At 41.5% G+C, this 20968-nt stretch overlaps 1 protein-coding gene and 1 non-coding gene across 11 annotated transcripts in view; one reads left to right on the top strand and one right to left on the bottom strand.

The window, feature by feature from the left end:
• TNIK (TRAF2 and NCK interacting kinase) overlaps positions 1-20968 on the top strand; it is a 484943-nt gene that overhangs the window by 171889 nt on the left and 292086 nt on the right. The window lies entirely within an intron of this gene.
• Positions 5695-5832, bottom strand: LOC114817679. Its single transcript, XR_003765535.1, has one exon. It is a non-coding gene; the product is annotated as a small nucleolar RNA SNORA7 (small nucleolar RNA).

Genomic DNA, 20968 nt, shown 5'->3' with positions numbered 1-20968 from the left:
TGTAGTGTCAAATGCTTTAGATGAAAGATAGGGAAATAAGCCCGTGCCTGAATAAAGACTGCAACTAAAGATGATTTGTTTTTAACTTACGGACGAGGAACCACAGAATCCATTGGATCTAACCATCAAAATAGAAGGCCAATTACCCATATTGATTGATGAAAATATTTTGCCTGAATATCAGATTTAGAAAGTTCTAATTGGCTTTTATCGCTAGACAGTTTCTTACAGAGCTTTTCAGTGGCTGTTCTCATCCCTCCCTCTCCCCCCACCTACACTCATATAAAATTCTGGCATTATCAAATTTCATCTCTAGAAGGGATTGTGGTGAGTCAGTGAGATTAGTATGACTGGTGGAAACTGGAACCCTCCATGGTGGCATGGATCGGGCTGCAGAAGGTGAAATTAAAAAAAAAAATTTTTTTTGATGGGGGACATCTTAGACTACATATTGAGACCATGGCCTTGTTTGTCCTGTGATTTTGTAGCATCATAAGGGAACAAAATGCGAATGTTTTTTCTCAGGCATTTGGGGAGCATGGGATTCCTGAATATGGATGAAAGGAGAAATATGGGAATTTTTTTGGCTCTTTGGGAAGGAGAGAAATTGTGGGAGGAGACAGGTACAAAAGAGGATAAAGGGTAGGATAAAACCAAACTTCCCCCTAATATTATGGATTCTTAACTGGCTTGCATCCTCCACAGATGGACACTTAAGCACGGCTTCTGCTCTCTGAGGCGTTTATTAAAACGGGTTTCCATTATTGCCAAGTCTAAACAGATGAAATGCAGAAACCAATTTTCTTCATGCTAGACTAATTAAAAACAAGGCAAGGAAAGATGGGGCGGGGGGGGGAGGAACGACACCTTTTTTTTTAAAAAAAAAAAAAAACAGGCTTCAGACTGAGTAATACTTCTCAACCTGGCGTCTGCTGTTTGTGTCCTGAATTCAAGGGGAAAGGGAATCGATGAAAGTGTGATAGCTTGTTAGGGCTTGTGGCATTCTCAGGGAAACTGAGGAGAGGTGCTGAAGGTGTCCTCAGAGCCATCCTCTTTAGGCATGATAGTGGTCGGAGAGCAAAAACTTGAAACTCAGAGGAAGGGAAGAGGTGGTTAAAAGCCTCTTAAAACCCTGTAAGCTGCTCATGGGCAGTGAATGTCTCTGCCAACTGTGTGAACTCTCCCAATTACTTATTACAGTGCCTGCACACAGTAAGCACTCAATGAATACCTTTGATTGATTAAAAGATAAGCTTAAGTTTTCTCCTGTGAGCCCAAGAGCCTTGGGACGAGGAACAGTCTACGACTAAATCCGTCTTTTAAACATGGTGATGTTTTATTGACCACTTCCACCTCCCCTCTGTGTTTATCCTCATGTGAAGGATGGGCGCTATCTTTCTACATCAAAGCAGTTGCATCGTGCACCACACAGTGATAAGTGTTTTGCAGAAATTCAGAGTTTTATAAGCATGAATGCAGTCCTCAACGTGATTTCCATCCGTCTGGATGAAAACCCCCTCGGTGGTTTTGGATTCTGAATAGCTCAGAGATTGCCAGTCTCCCTATGGATAGTTGTGAGAATTGATCTCAATCTATGGGTTTCCTATAACAGTTAACAAATTTTGGGTAGCCGGGGGCATATTCAGTTCTTAATAGAGAACTTTCACTTCGGTCAGTCCCCAGAGGGCGGTTTCCAGAGCGCCACTCAGTTGACTTTCCTGACTTCCTGCCCCTAATTAGCCAAGCTCTGCGTTGTAGCATTTTTTACTCTTGAAAATTCTGTTTTTCTGTGATACGAGTACCCAGAAATCTCATACATGGAAACTGTAATTAAGATGAAGATCTTAAAGATTTCACTGCAGCTTTCCAGAAGTCGGAATGTGAAATTAATTCAGTTAACATTTATTAAGCACCCATGGCATGGGTGGCATGATTAGAATGGTACTAGGTTCCAAGGAGAGGAGAGAGACATCAGAGGAAGACAGTAGTCTCTGGCTTGGCAGAGCTCATAGTTTAAGACGAACAAACACGGTGAATATTGTTAGATAGGGAAGGTCTCGGCCAAAACTGTGTACCTTAGAAGGCCTCCAGGCAGATTTGGCTGAAAGCTGGGAGGGAAATTCCAGGTAAGGAAAGGGAAAAACCTATCTGAACCGTAGGACAAAGAAGCTGGTTTGGCTATATTTCTTTCCCAGAAGCCATTGGGATATTCTGGGAAAAGTTTGCTCTTCCATAGCTACAGTGCCTACAGGCAGACTTGGGGTGGAACTTAGGTTTTATAAGGAGTTGTCTCAGAGAAAACGCCTTGAAATATCAGGCCTTGATAACTCTGTCTTTATTCCTTCCAAGAGCCATATGGATTAAACATGGATTATTGCCAGTATTCTGTTTGAGAGTCTAGGGCAGGGATTGTCTCTATTGCTGAATTGTTCTTTCCAAGCACTTAATACAGGGCTATACACACGGTAAGTGCTCAATAAATATGATGAATGAATGAATGAATGAAGGGGTAACTGGGGCTTTTGTGGAACTAGCAAATGGGATTTAGACTACCTTCTCTACCCCTTATTTTCTCACACTGTGAAGTGGGCACATTTTTATTGGAATCCTCGGTCAGATTGGACAGAAAGCTGGCACAAATCTCACCAAGCATGTGCTGCTTCTGAATCATATGAGTGTGTGTGTGTGTGTGTGTGTATAGGTTAGATAAAATAAGTATATGCATAAAACTCAGTTATTTTATCATCCAAGTTTTCACCAGGCATTTTGGCTATCATACTATTAGGGAATTCGGGCGCCTTCCAGCAGCATATCTTTTGCCCATCAACTAACAGTATTTATTGAGAGCTTACTATGTGAAGAGCACTGTGTTAAGCGTTACGGAGAGTACAACAGAGTTGGTAGATGCATTCGCTGCCCACAACGAGCTTACAGTCTAAACGATTCTGTTTAACTAGATTGTAATACATATCAGATGCTGAAAGATGGAATTATCACAGGTACTATAATGTGAGTTTTCCTTGCCATGGGGTTCCTCCAAAATGTAAACCCTGATTTTTAGGAGAAGGCAGGACCAGCAAAGTTGGGACCTGTGAACAGGAAACTGATTGTGAGATGAGCAGTTAACTTCTACTTTAATGTCACTGTAGTAGGGCAGGCCTCAGCATTCATTCATTGATTCATTCAATCATCCATTCAGTCATGCTTATCGAGCACTTATTGTGTGAAAAACACTGTACTGAGAACTTGGGAGAGTACAATACAACAATAAATGGATGCGTTCCCTACAAGCTTAGTCTCCTTCTACAACCCAGCCCTTACACTTGGCTCCTCTAGTGCTAATCTTCTCACTGTGCCTCCATCTCTCCTATCTCATTGTCGGCCCCTGGCCCACGTGCTGCCTCTGGCCTGGAACTCCCCCCCCCCCCCCCAAAATCCAAAAGACAGTTACTCTCTACCCCTTCAAAGCCTTATTAAAGGCACAAGAGGATTTCCCAGACTAAGCCCCACTTTTCCTCATCACCCATGCCCTTCCATGTTGCCTGGACTTGCTCCCTTTGCTCTCCCTCACCCTCAGCCCCACAGCACTTATGTCCATATCTGTAATTTTATTTATTTGTGTTGATGTCTGTCTTCCCATTTCTAGACTATAAGCTTCTTGTGGGCTGGGAATATCATTGCTTATTGTTGTACTTTCCCAAGCACTTAGCACAGTGCTCTGCACACAGTAAGTGCTTAAAAAATCCTAATGAATGAATGAATAGAGGAGCTGGCAGACCCAGTGTCTACCCACACAGGACACAGTCTAATGGGGAAGGAGAACAGATATTGACTCTACATCTTACAGATGAGGAAACTGAGGCCCACAGAAATTGTGACTTGCCTGGTTTGTGACCTTGGGTATGTGGCAGGCAGGATTAGAACCCAGGTCCCCTGACTCCAAGGCCCATGATCTGTCCCATAAGACCATACTGCTTCCCTCGTAAGTAGCATCGTATTATAACTAACTTCTTTCCCTACTTGCACCAGTTTACTTGGTACATGTGGGTTTGCTCTATCAGCTCCTGAAATGAATCAATTAGCTGTGAGCATTACCCTAGGACATAATTTGTCTCATCTGTGGGTCTGCGACTTATGAATGAAAGCAAGCTGATGGAAATCTTGGATCCACACACCCAATTCTGCTAATTCTGTTGCATTTTACTCTCCCAAGCACTTCGTACAATGCTCTGTACATAGTAAACACTCAATAAATACAATTGATTGGTTGACTGATACCTTTGCTCTACCCCCCTGCCCCACAGTACTTGTGTATATATTCATTCAGTTGTATTTATTGAGCACTTACTGTGTGCAGAGCACTGTACTAAGCACTTCAAAAGTACAATTTCGCAACAGAGACAATCCCTACCCAACAACAGGCTCACAGTCTAGAAGTGGGAGACAGACAACAAAGCAAAACAAGTAGACAGGCATCACTATCATCAAAATAGATAAATAGAACCATAGATAAATGTACATCATTAAAATAAAGAGCAAGAAATATGTACAAATATACAAGTTTATAATATGTGCATATCTATAATTCTATTTAATAATAATAATGATGGCATTTGTTAAGCGCTTACTATGTGCAAAGCACTGTTCTAAGCGTTGGGGGTAGTACAAGGTAATTAGGGTGTCCCATGTAGGGCTCACAGACTTCATCCCCATTTTACAGACGAGGGAACTGAGGCCCAGAAAAGTTAAGTGACTTGCCCAAAGTCACACAGCTGACAAGTGGAAGAAGCAGGCTTCGAACCCATGACCTCTGACTCCCAACCTTGGGCTCTTTCCACTAAACCACTCTGCTTCTTTATTTATATAAATGTCTGTTTACTTGTTTTGATGTGCATACATCTATAATTCTGTTTTTAGTGATGCTATTGATGCCTGTTTACTCATTTTGATATCTGTCTCCAGGCAAAGATTGTCTCTATTGCTGAATTGTACTTTCCAAGCATTTAGTACAGTGCTCTGCACACAGTAAGCGCTCAATAAATGATTGAATGAATGAATGAGGCTAGGTGCAAGGACGATTATTTCTATATGCTTAACATCTTTTATTCATTTATTCATATTTATTGAGTGCTTACTGGTTGCAGAGCTCTGTAATAAGCGCTTGGGAATGTACAGACAGCGATAAACAGGGCCATTCCCTGTTCACAATGAGATTATGCTCTAGAAGCAGGGGAGACAGACATCAGTGCAAATAAATAAAATTACAGATATGTACAAAAGTGTTTTGGGGCTGGGAAGGGGGTATCTACTCCAGTGCTTAGTATGGTGCCTGACATATAGTAAGACTTAAATACCGTTAAATAAACACAACAAAAAATTATATGTAGTTATGGCCTATCATAAGTGCTTACTAGTCCTCCTACTACTATTACTAGTAATAGTAATAATAATAGTATTAATAGTAATAATAATAATAACTGTGGTATGTTTTAAGGACTTGTCTTAAGCTGTCGAGTTGTTTCCGACCCATAGCGACTCTACGGACACATCTCTCCCAGAACTCCTCACCTCCATCTGCATTTGTTTGGGTCAAAATAAGGAAGTGGTTTACCATTGCCGCCTTCTGCGTGGTAAACTGAGTCTCCGCCATCGACTGTCTCCCGTGCCACTGCTGCCCAGCACAGGGGAGTTTTGACTTGTAGCAGATTGCCTTCCACTGGCTAGCCACTGGCCAAGCTAGCAATGGAATGGACAGGCCTCTGCTCGACTCTCCCTCCCATAGTCACGACTGGTAGAGGATTGGAAACTCTCCAGGTGCCACCCTAAGAGGGGGTTTTAAGGACTTTACTAAGTGGCAAATGCTTTGCTAAGGGGTAGACATAAGATGACAGATTGAACTCAATCACTGTCCTGTCTGGATTCACAGCCTGCAGGAGGTGATTCAATCAGGGATCTTTATTGAGCACTTACTGTGTGCAGAGCACTGTACAAAGTGCTTGGGAGAGTACAATAGAAATGGTGGATAATAATGATACCTACCCTCAAGGAGCTTACAATATAGAGGTAGAACACTAAGGACTCTGTATGTCAATGCTATAGTTGCTAATGCTGTTGATTTAAGCACTATTCAGTGCTTTTAAATGTTCTCTTTGGGCATTTGGTATTTACTCCATCCTCACCCCACAGCACTTACAGACATATCCGTAACTCATTTATTTATATCAATGTCTGTCTACGCTTCTAGACTGTAAGCTTGCATTTCTGTCATCTCCATCGTATTATACTCTCCCATGTGCTTAGTACAGTTCTCTGCACACGGTAAACACTCGATAAATACTACCGATTGATTGTTACATCATGAGGTGGTAATATTGCCTGAACAGTTATTTAAAATTCATTCACTCATAATTATTGAGCGCTTACTGTGTGCAGACCACTGTACTAGGCACTTGGAAAGTACAGTTTGGCAACAGTTAGAGACAATCTCTACCCAATAAATGACACTCTCTAGAAGGAAGGAGACAGACAACAAAACAAGTAGGCAGGCATCAGTAGCATCAATATAAATAAATAGAATTACTGATATATTCATATCAATAAAATAAATAGAAGGTACACTTATACACAAATGCTATGGGGAGGGGAGTAGAGCGGAGGGAGGGAGTTGGGGCGATGGGGAGGGGAGGAGGAGCAGAGGAAAAGGGGAGCTCCGTCTGGCAAAGCCTCTTGGAGGAGGTGAGCTTTCAGTATATATCTGTGACGAGCATTTTCCATTCCCAGGTCTAAAAAGAAGGAAACTAGACTACTATTTTAAATGCTTGTCTCATGGAATCTCTTGTTTCTGGGTTTTTTATTTTGTTATGATTTTTTCATGAATGTCCTTAATGTGCTAGACACTAGAGTATGTGTGAAAACAGACGCTGAGAAGGTAAAATAGAGATAAATCGAGAGAGATGAGACAGACAGATAACTGTTTCTTTTTATTCCTCATCTGGGAAGATAGGCCACTAGAAATAGATCAACACCATTTTAAAATGCCAAGGGGAGATGTTTAGTTGGATCAGAAAAGAGAAAATATTTGCTAGAGATGGGATAGAGCAGCAGTCATGAGGAATCTCTTTTTCTTCCCTAGGAAGGTGTGTTCCTTAGCCTCTCCTTAATCCCTGTTGGACTCAATCAATTGTGTTTATTGAGCACTTTATGTGTGGAGCACTATATTTAGCACTTGGGAGAGCACAGAATAACAGAGTTGATAAGCACATTCCCTGCCCACAACAAGAAGCAGCAGCATGGGTAGATAGATGGGTCTATCCAGACCCGTGGATAGTGCATGGGAGTCAGAAGGTCATGGGTTCTAATCCCAGCTCTGCCTCTTGTCTGCTGCATGACCTTGGGCAAGTCACTTCACTTCTCTGTGCCTCAGTTCCCTCATCTGAGCTCCATGTGGAACAGGGACTGTGTCCAACCCCAATTGCTTGTATCCACCCCAGCGCGTAGTATAGTACCTGGCACATAGTAAGTGCTTAACAAATACCACAGTCATTATTATTAAAATATGCAATTGGCACTTTCCCTGCAGGCCCATCAGTAGACATTTTTTCCAACAGTATCTAAGCTCCTTGAGGACAGGGGTGATGCATTTCTCTATAGTCTGTATACATAATTTATCATATTATGCAGGCACGGTAAATACTGAAAATAGTTATTTCGTGAGGAAAGTGCTTGGTTTTTCTGTCTCAATTTCATCACCTGTAAAATAGATTAATGACATCTGAGGAGTTCTCAGAATTAATTACTGCTTGGGAAGTGCTTTGAGATTCAGAGATGAAAGGCGCTGTCATTATAAGTGTAAAATTTTGTTGGGATCATCAAATCGTTCTTATTTGGCACACAATGAGCTCCGGCAGCGTGCTCTATTCTGAACGTGAAGAAGGATGTGGCCCTTTCTCAGTGAGGTCAACACAACTAAATATAGCAGACAGATTATTCCCTTTGGGCAGTCACGGTGAGTTTTCAGGGTCAGGCATTCGGGGCCGCTGGGGTTACTTCATACATCATCTTCTATATTAATGCAGAGAGGATGAGGGTTGGGTAGCAGAAACACTTTAGCAGATATCAGGAGTTTCAGAGAATTGGAGACCAACCTTCTCCTCTCTCTGAGGATTGACAGTGGGCCTGATGAGAACACTGACTCGATGCAGCATCACAAGAAGCATCTTAGAGGCCATAGAGACTTAGCTGGGGGAGGGAGGGTGGGTCCAATGTAGGAGGGTCCAATTAGGTCTTCCCAATTAAGCTGGGGGAGTAAAGGAGAGTTTGGCACTGCCAAATTTCCCACAGCTAACTTTCTCATTGACCCTCCACCCCAGACCTCCACTGGACTGGTTTTTATTGCCATCTTTCCCATCATGCTTTCACTATTGTTCCAGCTCCCTTCTCCCTGCTTCACTGTAATCTCCAATCATTTGACAGGGTCCTTATACACACAAACACACGCTTAGAGCAATGCTTAATGCTTAGAACAGTGCTTGGCACATAGTAAGCGCTTAAGAAATATCATCCTCATCATCATCACACGCACCCATACATGTGCCCCATGTGGGACAGGAATTGTGTTTGACATCATTAACCTATATCTACCCATCATGGCTTAGTATATAGACCACAGGCCTGGGAATCAGAAGCATCTGGATTCTAATCCTAGCTCTGCCACTTCTCTGCTTTGTGACATTGGGCGAGTCATTTCACTTCTCTATGCCTCAGTTACCTCATCTGTAAAATGGGGGTTAAGACTGTGAGTCCTATCTGGGACAGGGACTGTGTCCAACCAGATTTGCTTGTATCCACCCCAGTGCTTAATTCTGTGCCTGACACATTGTAGGTGCTTAACAAATACCACAATTATTATTATTATTATTAATAATAATGATAATATAAACTTTTGAACATTTGTACATATTTCTTGCTCTATTTATTTTATTAATGATGTGCATTTATCTATGGTTCTATTTATCTATTTTTATGGTAGTGATGTCTATCTACTTGTTTTGTTGTCAGGTCTCCCCCTTCTAGATTGTGAGCTCATTGTTGGGTAGGGCTTGTCTCTATCTGTTGGTGAATTGTACTTTCCAAGCGCTTAGTACAGTGCTCTGCACACAGTAAGCACTCAAAAAATATAATTGAATGAATGAATGAATCTTTATTGTGGCATGCAAATGCAAAGGGGAACAGAATTTACCCACCACATGGTTGGGTGGGTACACACTGATCCCTCTTGAGAATATGTGTCTGTTTAGTGTCATATTGTACTCTCCCAAATGCTTAGTACAGTGCTTTGCACACAATAAACGATCAATAGGGTTGAATAAATGAGTGAATGAATGGGGGAGTCTAGTGGGATCTGTGCCCTGACTTGCTCCCTTTGCTCTTCCCCCGCTCCCAGCCCCACGGCACTTACATATATCTGTCATTTTATTTATTTGTATTGATGTCTTTCTCCACCCCTCCAGACTGGAAGCTCATTGTGGGCAGGGATTGTCACTATTGTACTCTGTAAAGTGCTCTGCACACAGTAAGTGCCTAATAAATATGAATGAATGAGTGAATCTATCTTGTGATGCAGGGTTGTATAGCTATCTCTTCTACTCTTTTTCCCCCCGCCCCTACCATGCTGGATGAACTTGCAATTCCTGCCCCATTAACTACCTCCAGAAAAAGGCTCCTGGATAAAGAGCCCTATCAACCTCCATGGGTTCTTTGGTGGGTAATAATAATAATTATGGTACTTATTAAGCGCTTACTATGTGCCAAGCACTTTTCTAAATGCTGGGGGAGAAACAACTTAATGAGGTTGAACAAAGGCCCTGTCCCACAAGGGGCTCATGGTCTTAATCCCCATTTAGCAGATGAGGAAACTGAGGCCCAGGGAAGTGAAGTGAGTTTTCCAAGGTCACACAGGAGACATGTGGTGGAGGTGGGATTAAAACCCAGGTCCTTCTGACTTCCAGTTCCTTGCTCTAGATAGGGGTGAGAGTGGGCAGTGGTCACTCCTCTCCTAAGTAACAGTGATTTGAGCTGTTTCTGTCCGGCCTCTGGAGAGACCCCTTCAGCAGAACTGCCCACTGGACAGTTGTCTACAGTGTTGTACAGTGCACAATAATAATTGTGGGATTTGTTAATCACTCACTGTGTGCCAGGCACTGTTCTAAGCGCTGGGGTGGATACAAGCAAGTCAGAATGGACACATAAAGTCCCTGTCCCATATGGTGCTCTCAGTCTTTATCCCCATTTTACAGATGAGGGAACTGAGGCACAGAGAAGTGAAGTGACTTACCCAAGCCCTCACAGCAGACAAGTGGCAGAGCTGGGATTAGAACCTTCTGACTCCCAGGCCCAAGCTCCATCCACTAGACCATGCTACTTCTCTGCACCATGTTGCATCAAATGATCAGCATTTGATGAGCAGGCACCGCTGATGACTATATTGGAAAAAATGGTTGCTCAGGGTGAAATTTTCTTTAGGCCGACGGTGTGAGAGAGCCGCTTCCTTTCTTTCTTCCCTAAGGAAAAGTTGGCTTTCTCACTTGGTAGCTAGAGCCTCCAACCATCTCCGAATAACCAAAAATGAAAGCATCACTCCTGTTGAAAAAGATGAAAGGCTCCAGGAGTACTCTGAGGACTCCACTCTGTCTTAACCCCATGTCCCGGAATCAGAAAATCAAAAGGCGGCGAGCCTATGGATGCCGGCTCCCTCCCTCACTGCTCTCCTCGGTAAGCGCTTTTGATTCAGCTGCAGCTGGTACCCCAACATCACAGAGGCCAAAGCAAACTAGGTAATCTCTGGGGAAACTTAACCCGAGACCAGTATGCAGAATCAAAGGATGCTTTGGTCATTAGCTGGCTTTATCTTCGGTCTTTTCAGAGGCACAGTTCAAAAGCAGTTTCCCAAACCTCAGATCAAAAGGAAGAATTTCCAGTTTATTTGGTTTGCATAGACCAACTCCCACACACCTAGGGTTTCATTGTCTAGGATGATTTCACTGATTGGGTTTTTTAATTGCCTGTTGAGCCAAAGGGGGAAAAAAAGAGATGCTTTTTAGATCTCTGTTCCCTGAGATTATGCCGAATTATCCTTGATCTTGGGGGAATTGTAGAGTATTATTGTTCTGATACCTGCGACTTTCAATCGCCACTTAAGGAAACCTCAAAAACTACCAAATTATATTGGAAACACATAGCTGTACCACAGAGTTTTTAGAGTTTTGGCTGGGATGTCATTCTAAATGCAATTTTCTTCACCAAATTCTTGGTGAACAAACACAAATTTATATTTATGTTCAACCTTGATGTCTTAACAGGCCAACCTAGCAGGTTGCAAAACTGTCCTGGAACACATTTGCATTTTAACCATTCAAATAACCTTTAAAGCTCATTATGGACAGGGAAAGTGGCTTCCAGTTCTATTGTATTGTTCTCTCCCAAGTGCATTCCTCACAGAGTAAGCGCTCCATAAATACCATTGACTGACTGATAATTGGTTAGCCAATGAATGTTGAGGGAATTTGATATTGAAAATTACTTAGACTGTGAGACCCTTGTCAGATAGGACTGGGTCCAACCTGGTTCACTTGTATCTACCCAAGTGTTTAGAACAGTGTTTTTGATGCATGGTAAGTGTTTAAATATAATAATAATTATAATGAATTGACTTAGATCAGCATATTTTAGACACATAATCAGGAGGACTAATTCTCTGGAGAAGATGCTAATGCTAGGAAAAGTCCAGGGAAAACATGGAAGAGGCAGACCAGCAGCTAGATGGTCTAGCTAGAAACCATAACCACGGTAATGGAAGAAGCAGCAGCGTGGCTCAGTGGAAAGAGTCTGGGCTTTGGAGTCAGAGGTCATGGGTTCAAATCCCGGCTCGGCCACTTGTCAGCTGTGTGACTTTGGGCAAGTCACTTAACTTCTCTGTGCCTCAGTTACCTCATCTGTAAAATGGGGATTAAGACTGTGAGCCCTACGTGGGACAATCTGATTCCCCTGTGTCTAACCCAGAGCTTAGAACAGTGCTCAGCACATAGTAAGCGCTTAACAAATACCAACATTATTATTAACTGTTAGAAAAGTTATGGATTATGGCAGAAGACAGGACATTCTGGAGAAAATGTACCCATAGTATCACTATGAATCGGAAATGATTCGATGTTACTTGATAATAAAATAATAGTAATTTAACCCACAAGCTTTAGAGTGAGGTTATGTGTATGTGGCTTTTTCACTTGCAAGAGATTTCTTCCATTTGTTTGCCTTCTGATTGGCAGAGTGCTCCACCCAATAAATAGCTCTAGCCAAGTAGCCTGGGCTAGACTGTGGCCTCTAGGCTAGACTGTAGCCCTCTAGACTGTAAGCTCTTTGTGGGCAGGGATCATGTCTGTTTATTGTTATATGGTACTCTCCCAAGCACTTACTACAGTGCTCTGCACACATTAAGTGTGAAATATGATTGAATGAATGAGTCATTGCTCTCTCAAGTGCTTAGAGTGCTCTGCACACAGTAATCAATAAATACAATTCACTGACTAGCAGCAGTAGCATCTCTCCACTATGCCCTTAATAATAATAATATTGGCATTTGTTAAGGTTTACTATGTACCAAGCATTGTTCTAAGCGCTGGGTTAGATACAAGGTAATCAGGTTGTCCCACGTGGGGCTCACAGTCTTAATCCCCAGATGAGGTAATTTATGCACAGAATAGTTAAGTGACTTGCCCAAAGTCACACAGCAGACTAGTGGTGGAGCAGGGATTAGAACTCCACATCCTCTGACTCCCAAGCCCATGATCTTTTCACTATGCTACTCTGCTTCTCAGCCTGCCATCAAAATATCTGGGTTTGGATGACTGTTCTGAAGACACCAAGGGTGGCTAGAGAGTTGAAGCTGAGGCCTGGAGTTTTGAAAAGGCCGGAATGCTAGCGTACTAGGTGGTCATCAGACTAGCTTCAGCGAGCAGGTAGGTGAGGCCAGTGAGTTGGGTTTTTTTTCAAAAATGTTGGTCTTGATGATGTAAGAAATGACAGTAGTGGATCAAGCTAATAGTACATCCATGCGAGTATTCTACCTCAGTGGCAATAGCCTTCTAGCCCAGTATTATGCCTCGGGGGCAGTAAGATATATGAAAAATCAATCAATCATATTTATTGAGCTCTTGCTGTGTGCAGAGCACTATGCTAACCACTTGGGAGAGTGCAGTATAACAGAGTTGGTAGACACGTTCCCTGCCCGCAGTGAGCTTACAGTCTATAGGAAGCTACGTGATTGTTCTGTTGTCTATTAGCATTTAGATTGACACTATTAGGTTTGACCAATGCGAATCTGATTTGGAAAATTACCTTTCAGAATGCCTTTGGTCCATGAAGAGATTATCAGCATGACCCATTTGGCTTTAGGAGAGTTTTTCTATCGGGTTGGTTCTGTGGAAATGGTTACGTTTCAGGACTCCCAAATGGCATAGTAGCATCCTTTCTGTTTTAGGATTGGGAGTCCAAAACTTTCCCTTTGTCCATTCAGTGAAAATCTGACTTCTTTGAATAATGATACCTATTAAACACTTATTATGTGCCACACACTCTATTAAGTGCTGGGTTAGATGTTAGTTAATCAGGATGGTCACGGCCCTTGTCTCACATGAGGCTCACAGTCTATGTAGGAAAATGTAATCACTGTTTCACAGGTGAGCTAACCGAAGCACAGAGAAGTTAAATGACTTGCCCAAGCTCACATAGCAAACAAGTGGCAAAGCTGGGATTAGAACCCAGGTCCCCTCATTCCCAGGCCGGTGCTCTTCCCACTAATCCACACTACTTCTTCCTGCTGATCAGTGTAAGTTTGGGGTGGGATCCCTGATAGTTTTAAACTAAGGGAGGCTAGACTCAAATTAATTTGAATGACCCTGGTCCTCATACTGGAACAATCTATCTTGTCATCTATCTTCGCTTGTCACTTAGATTAATGTCAAGCTACCTAATTGTAAATCTTTCCCAGCTCACCGTAACAGGATCAGCATTGCCGAACTGACCAATTGACACTTGAGAAAAACGTACCTTAGTCTGTGAATTGTGTCAATTCTGTAAGGTGTGTGCAATGTATCCAGTTATATGCTTATGTACACATCCAAAACTTATTTATTTATATTAATGTTTGCCTCTCCCACTCAACTGTAAGCTCATTGTGGGTGGGGAACATGTCTATCAACTCTGTTATATTGTACTCTCCCAAGAGTTTAGTACAGTGCTTTGCACACAGTAAGTGCTCACTAGCAGAAGCAGCTTGGCCTAGTGGATACAGCCCCAGCCCTGGGAATCAGAAAAACCTAGATTCTAATTTTGGCTCTGCCACTTCCCTGCAATATGACATTGGGCAAATCATTTTACTTTCATTCATTCATTCATACAGTCATATTTATTGAGTGCTTACTGTGTGCAGAGCACTGTACTAAGTGCTTGGAAACTACAGTTCTGCAACAGAGACACTTCCTGCGCACAGCGGGCTCACAGTCTAGAAGTGAGGAGACAGATATCAAATCAAGTAAACAGGTGTCAATAACATCAATATCAATAAATAAAATCATAGATATATACACATATATCTATAATTAATATAAATTATATACATCATTAATATAAATACCCAGAATTATAAATATGTACACACATAATAATAATGTTGGTATTTGTTAAGCGCTTACTATGTGCCGAGCACTGTTCTAAGCGCCGGGGTAGACATAGGGGAATCAGGTTGTCCCACGTGGGGCTCACAGTCTTAATCCCCATTTTACAGATGAGAGAACTGAGGCACAGAGAAGTTAAGTGACTTGCCCACAGTCACACAGCCGACAAGTGGCAGAGCTGGGATTCGAACTCATGAGCCCTGACTCCAAAGCCCGTGCTCTTTCCACTGAGCGAGAGGCAGCGTGGCTCAGTGGAAAGACACCGGGTTTGGGAGTCAGAGGTCATGGGTTTGAATCCCAGCTCTGCCACTTGGCAGCAGTGTGTCTGTGGGCCAGTCACTTAACTTCTCTGTGCCTCAGTTAGCTCATCTGGAAAATGGGGATTAAGACAGCCTCACGGGGGACAACCTGATTACCCTGTAGCTACCCCAGCGCTTAGAACAGTGTTCTGCACATAGCACTTAACAAATACCAGCATTATTACATATTCAAGTGCTGTGAGGTGGGGAGGGGGTAGAGCAAAGGGAGCGAGTTGGGGCGATGGGGAGCTGAGGGGGAGCAGAGGTAAAGGGGAGCTTAGTCTACGAAGGCCTCCTGGAGGAGGCTCATGCCTTCAGTAGGACTTCTCTTGGCTTCAGTCACCTCATCTGTAAAATGGGGATTAAGACTCTGAGCCCCATTTGGGATAGAGACAGTGTGCAACTTGATAAAGCTTATATCTGTCCCAGCTCCTTGTACAGTGCGCTTAACAAATACCATTAAAAGAATATAACTGATTGATTTGGTTTGTCATCAGTGACATGACTTTTCAGGATAATAACCACTACCATTATTACAGAAGCACAAAGAAATATGCTTTAATGTCATTACTAGCATTCGTATTCTTAAAATCGTTCATCTTGTGCTGAATACTGCCCATAAAGAAGGTAGCTAGGCGCTAGACTTCTGAACTAGATATTGAAACTACATCTGAGAGTGGGGCTAGGTTCTTCCAGTGAAGCTAAGCATTTGCATTTGAGCTGGTTTTACTATGGAAAATATTCCATTTAGCATTTACAGACATCTATGAAAAGCACTTAATTTGGGATGATTTTGCTTCTTCAGTATTGTAACCTCCAGAATAGTAGTAGATAATAGAACCCGAAAAGTATCTTATGCTTTCAAGCAAATGCTAAATTTGTTCCTTATGTGAAATGAAAAATCCAGGAAAATAGTACTTTGAACTTCTTTTAAAGTTTGAATGTGGACATGTGGACACTCCTGGGACGGGGCCGGGGGAGGGAATGTCTAATTCCCACCTGTGTATTCTCTCCCAGCGTTTAATATGATGTTCCACATACAGTAAATGCTGAATAAATACTATTGATACCGCTCATGGTTTCAACTCTGTATATTTCAAATTGACTGCCTAAAAAGGGTGTATTGGGTCCTTTTTGGAGCCTTTGACGGAAGAGTAGAATAGATTTCAGGATTCAGTAATAATTATGTCCTCCAGATTTGTCCTTTTGAAGGTCATGAAGGTGGAAATGTAATGAAGTAATGAAAGGTTATAATTGTGTATTTCTCGTGCCAAAGCCGAAAGGCCAAATTTAAATAGCATATCAACTGGGTTTGTTTATTAAGGAGATGAGGATCGTTGTGTGAGGCTTTATTAGAAAGATCTGAACTAATGCAGTCTGCCTCTGAGTAGCTTTCAAATACTGGCAGACAGAAGACATTTGGAGAACTAGGTTTAGGAAAAGAGGGTTCATTGCATTTAAGCACTTTTTTATCTTATTTTTCAGAAATTTACTACTGCTCCTACAGGTCAGATGCTCAGCCTTAGGCTTGGATCTCTGAATGTTATTTGGTTGTTATTGATAGATTTCAAAGTAATCCTGAATTGCTGTTCCAGGCAGAAATCCATTTTCAATGTGTGGGGCTGGGTTTGGGTGCTCTAAAATCTATTATCATTTGACAGGTAACATGCAGTATGTAATACTAAAACTGAAGGTGCTGGATTCTTTCTGTCAACTGAAAGGTCAATAGAATTATGATGTGATGACAGACTCTTTCCATCAACACAAAATGGAAGGAGAAATTGCCTACGCACCTTTTATTAGCTAAAAAACAGAGCACATCAGACTTTCATTCCCAAGATATGTCCATTAAGTAGGTTCAATTACAGAGTATTTTCATGCCCCTATGCGTCTGTTTTATGTATTAATTTTTTATGTCGGGCCTACCTACAGATCCTTGCATATCCCAAGTGGTACCTACCCTGTGAGATCAAAGTGACACAGTATAGAGACAGAAAGCTTAGTCAAGTTACATTTTCTGACCCTTTACTCCTGCAACTGTAGTTTTTCTCCCTGATGATAGATGAAGATGAGTAAGTGGCCACTAAATACCTAGTACTGACCCATTGACCAACTGAGCATTGAAGTTGAGGAAGATCTTCTCAGTTCTGAGAACCTGAATTGTTCTCTCTTATCCCCAGATATATTTTTCCTCAGCTGCGTAATTATCCTCCTTAATATTTATTGAATGCCTACTTTGGATAAGACACTGATCCAAGTACAGAAAAAATTTTCAAAAGAAAAAAAAGACAAGTCCCTGAAAGGAGGTATTTAAAGTCAGATTGAAGTTAGTCTTGGTCTGTGTGCAAGGACAAGTCCATAGCAAGAGGATTCTGTGGCTGCACTTAGAGCTGTGACCTTTGGGCATTTGATATCTGCCCCAGCCTCAGCCCCCACAGCACTTAGGTACATATCCATAATGTATTTATTTTATATTAATGTCTCTCTCTTCCCCCTCTAGACTGTGAACCCGTTGTGGGCAGGGATTCTCTCTCTTTTTTGCTTTATTGTATTTCCAAGCACTTAGTATGTTGCTCTGCATGCAGTATGCACTCAAATATGATTGAATGAATGAATTTGAGTGCTTACTGTGTGCAGAGAATCTACTACGCCCTTGGGAGAGTACAGTGCAATGATAGACACATTCCCTGCCCACAACTAGCCTACAGTCTAGCAGCAAAACTGGAAATTCTAATTACAGTTGTGACACTGACTGGATGTCATTTTATCTTCCCCCTTTCCATATCTCCTTTTCATTTCTGAAAATTCAGGACCATCCCTTTGAAGTGCATGAAGTTTAAATAATAGAGGACTGTTTACTACTGTACTTTCTAATTCTGAAGTGCCATTGAAAGACCTGATATCAATCATAGAAATGATTATAAACCAAAATCCGACTCGGGGTGGGTCGGACCTTAGGATTTTATAAATAGGTAAGGCAACTGAAGGAAAAAAATGCTTTCTTCATCTCCGCAAATGCGTAGACATCACTTCTACTCTAATGGACAATTGATCACTTGGTGTTGGTAGTGGTGCAGACTGAAATTCACCCAGTATACAGGTCAAAAGAGAACTAATTCTAATGGCTAATACTTATGACAATCACCTGCTTTTGCTCCAGACAAATCAGTGATCAACTTAACCTCAGTTGGTGAATGGAATGACTCTACCAATAGCCCTCTGTTGCCCTCAACCTACCTGAAAGGGGTTGACGGCAGGAGAAGCGGTGTGGCCTGGTGGGAAGGGCTTGGGCCTGGGAGTCACTTGCCCACTGGGTGACCTTGGGAAAGTCACTTAACTTTTCCATGCCTCAGTTTTCTCATCTGTAGAATGGAAATTAAAGTCTGCTCTCCCCCTTTAGAAGCAGTGCAGCTCTGTGGAAAAAGCACAGGCTGGGAGTCAGAGGACCTGGGTTCTAATCCCAGCTCTGCCCATTGTCTGCTATGTGACCTTGGGCAAATCACTTAACTTCTCTGGGTCTCCATTACCTCATCTGTAAACTGGGGATTAAGTCCTTATTATATTATTATTAAATTCTGCTTAGGCTGTGAATCCCATGTGGGACAGGGACTAGTCCAACCCATTAATCTTGTATCTTGTTAATCTTGAGAAGCAGCGTGGTTTAGTGGAAAGAGTCCAGGCATGGGAGTCAGAGGATGTGGGTTCAGATCGTGACTCCACCACTTGTGTGACCTTGGATAAGTCATTTAACTTCTCTGTGCCTCAGTTACCTCATTTGTAAAATGGGGATTAAGACTGTGAGGCCCATGTAGGACAACCAGATTACCTGGTATCTACCCCAGCGCTCAGAACAGTGCTTGGCAAATAGTAAGCTCTTAACAAATACCATAATAATAATAATAATATATTAAATTAATATTATTTTTATTATTATTGTGTTTAAGAGCTTACTATTTGCCAAGCACTTACTATATCATTATTATTATTACTACTAAGTACTTGAGAGACTACAATACAATGGGATTTGCAGAAACATTCCAAAAAAATCAATCATATTTACTGAGTGCTAAATATGTCCAGAGCATTTGGAAGAGAACAGTCTAACAAAGTTGATAGGCACATTCCCTGCCCACAAGCATAATAATAATAATAATAATGTTGGTATTTGTTAAGCGCTTACTATGTGCAGAGCACTGTTCTAAGCGCTGGGGGAGATACAGGGTAATCAGGTCGTCCCACGTGAGGCTCACAGTTAATCCCCAATTTACAGATGAGGTAACTGAGGCACAGAGAAGTTAAGTGACTTACCCACAGTCACACAGCTGACAAGAGGCAGAGCTGGGAGTCGAACTCATGACCTCTGACTCCGAAGCCCAGGCTCTTTCCACTGAGCCACGCTGCTTCCCCTGTTCTTATAGCCTAGAGATTTACACCCTCTTATAGTCTCCCTTTGCCTTTTCCTCATGTAGAAATGGAACTTTGCTTTCAGGCAAGATTTTATCATGTTGTTTTGAAATGTGGGATTAAAACATATTCCGTCACAGGCATTCCATTTTTATTTCCCAGGCAGTTTGACTTTCCTGGTATCAGGGTCAAAAGGAATTCAGAAATGTATGTATTTTGTTATAACGTGCTTAACTTCTAGGGAGAAAATACATTGTGAGACTAGTGAATGGTAAATAATTACCTAATAACTTTTGGTTGTGTTTTGTTTAACTTAGTTTTTTCCCTCAGTTGATGCCATCCAAAGACCATTAAATGTAGACAAGGGCTTGAATGATATATGTTGTCTGCAATGGTAAATGTGCTAATAAGCCATCCATATATAGTATGTAGGGTCACAAATACCATTGGCATAAATAATTCATACTGCCATCTTTGTGTTCACTTGATTAATTAGCTCTTTGTCATTTTTTTCCACATAATTGTAAAGTAATCTTGTACACTGTGATTAAAGAAAACCTAGGAAATGTTTCAACTCTGAGCTATGTTTCTGGATTGGTGTTTATTTTAGTAAAAATGAGAGCTTTTGAACAGGGCTTAATTTATGTATCTGCTTTTTCCTGGATGCATCGTTTGATTCTATTACTAATATTGCTACTGAAGTTGTTTCCTAGTTTTATTGATAGAAAAAAATGCAGTCTGATTCCCCCTCCCCAACTGCCAAGAGGCAAGTTTCTGCTTCCTAAATTTTTAACATGTATTCTTCTTTAAAGCTTTGAATAATCTTTTAACAAGCTGCTCATAGTAAAGCTGAATTATCCACAAAAATAAGATCATTTATTTCTTGCCCGGGGAATGAATATTCCAAGGGAATGCTTTAAATAATTGCAACAGAGCAAGGCTGATCGATTTGTATACTTCCATGTGATTTGTTCTGACTGCTGAGTTTCTAATGTTCAGACTCAGTTGTACAGTGACAGTATTCCATGATAGTGAGTAATTCTAAGGTCTTATCCACCTAGGATTTAGCAGGAAGACTTTATGATTTTGTTGCTCTCTTTCTATTGAGAGGCTTTTTTAAATGGTATTTAAGTGCTTAAAAGATTGTAAACTAATTGTGGGCAGGGAATTTGTCTTTATTTTGTCATACTGTACTCTACCAAATACTTAGTACAAAGTGCTCTACACATAGTAAGAGCTTGGTAAATATGACTGATTAATGTCAAGCACTGTTCTAAGCGCTGGCGTATATAAAGATTTTAGAGATTGGTCACAGTCCGTGTCCCACATGGGGCTCACAGTTTAAAATGGAGGGAGTGGGATTTAATCTCCATTTTACATTTGAGGAAACTGAGACACAGAGAAGTTAAGTGATTTTCAAGGTCCCACAGCAAGCAATTCAGTGTTATTTATTGAGTGCTTGCTATGTGTAGAGTACTGTACAAATAGTAATAATAATGATGGTATTTGTTAAGCGCTTAGTATGTGCCAACCTCT

The sequence above is a fragment of the Ornithorhynchus anatinus genome, chromosome 1 (genome assembly GCF_004115215.2).
Source record: "Ornithorhynchus anatinus isolate Pmale09 chromosome 1, mOrnAna1.pri.v4, whole genome shotgun sequence".
NCBI lineage: Eukaryota > Metazoa > Chordata > Mammalia > Monotremata > Ornithorhynchidae > Ornithorhynchus > Ornithorhynchus anatinus.
Note: the sequence above shows the minus strand (reverse complement) of the source record. Positions and strands in the feature narration are given on the sequence as shown.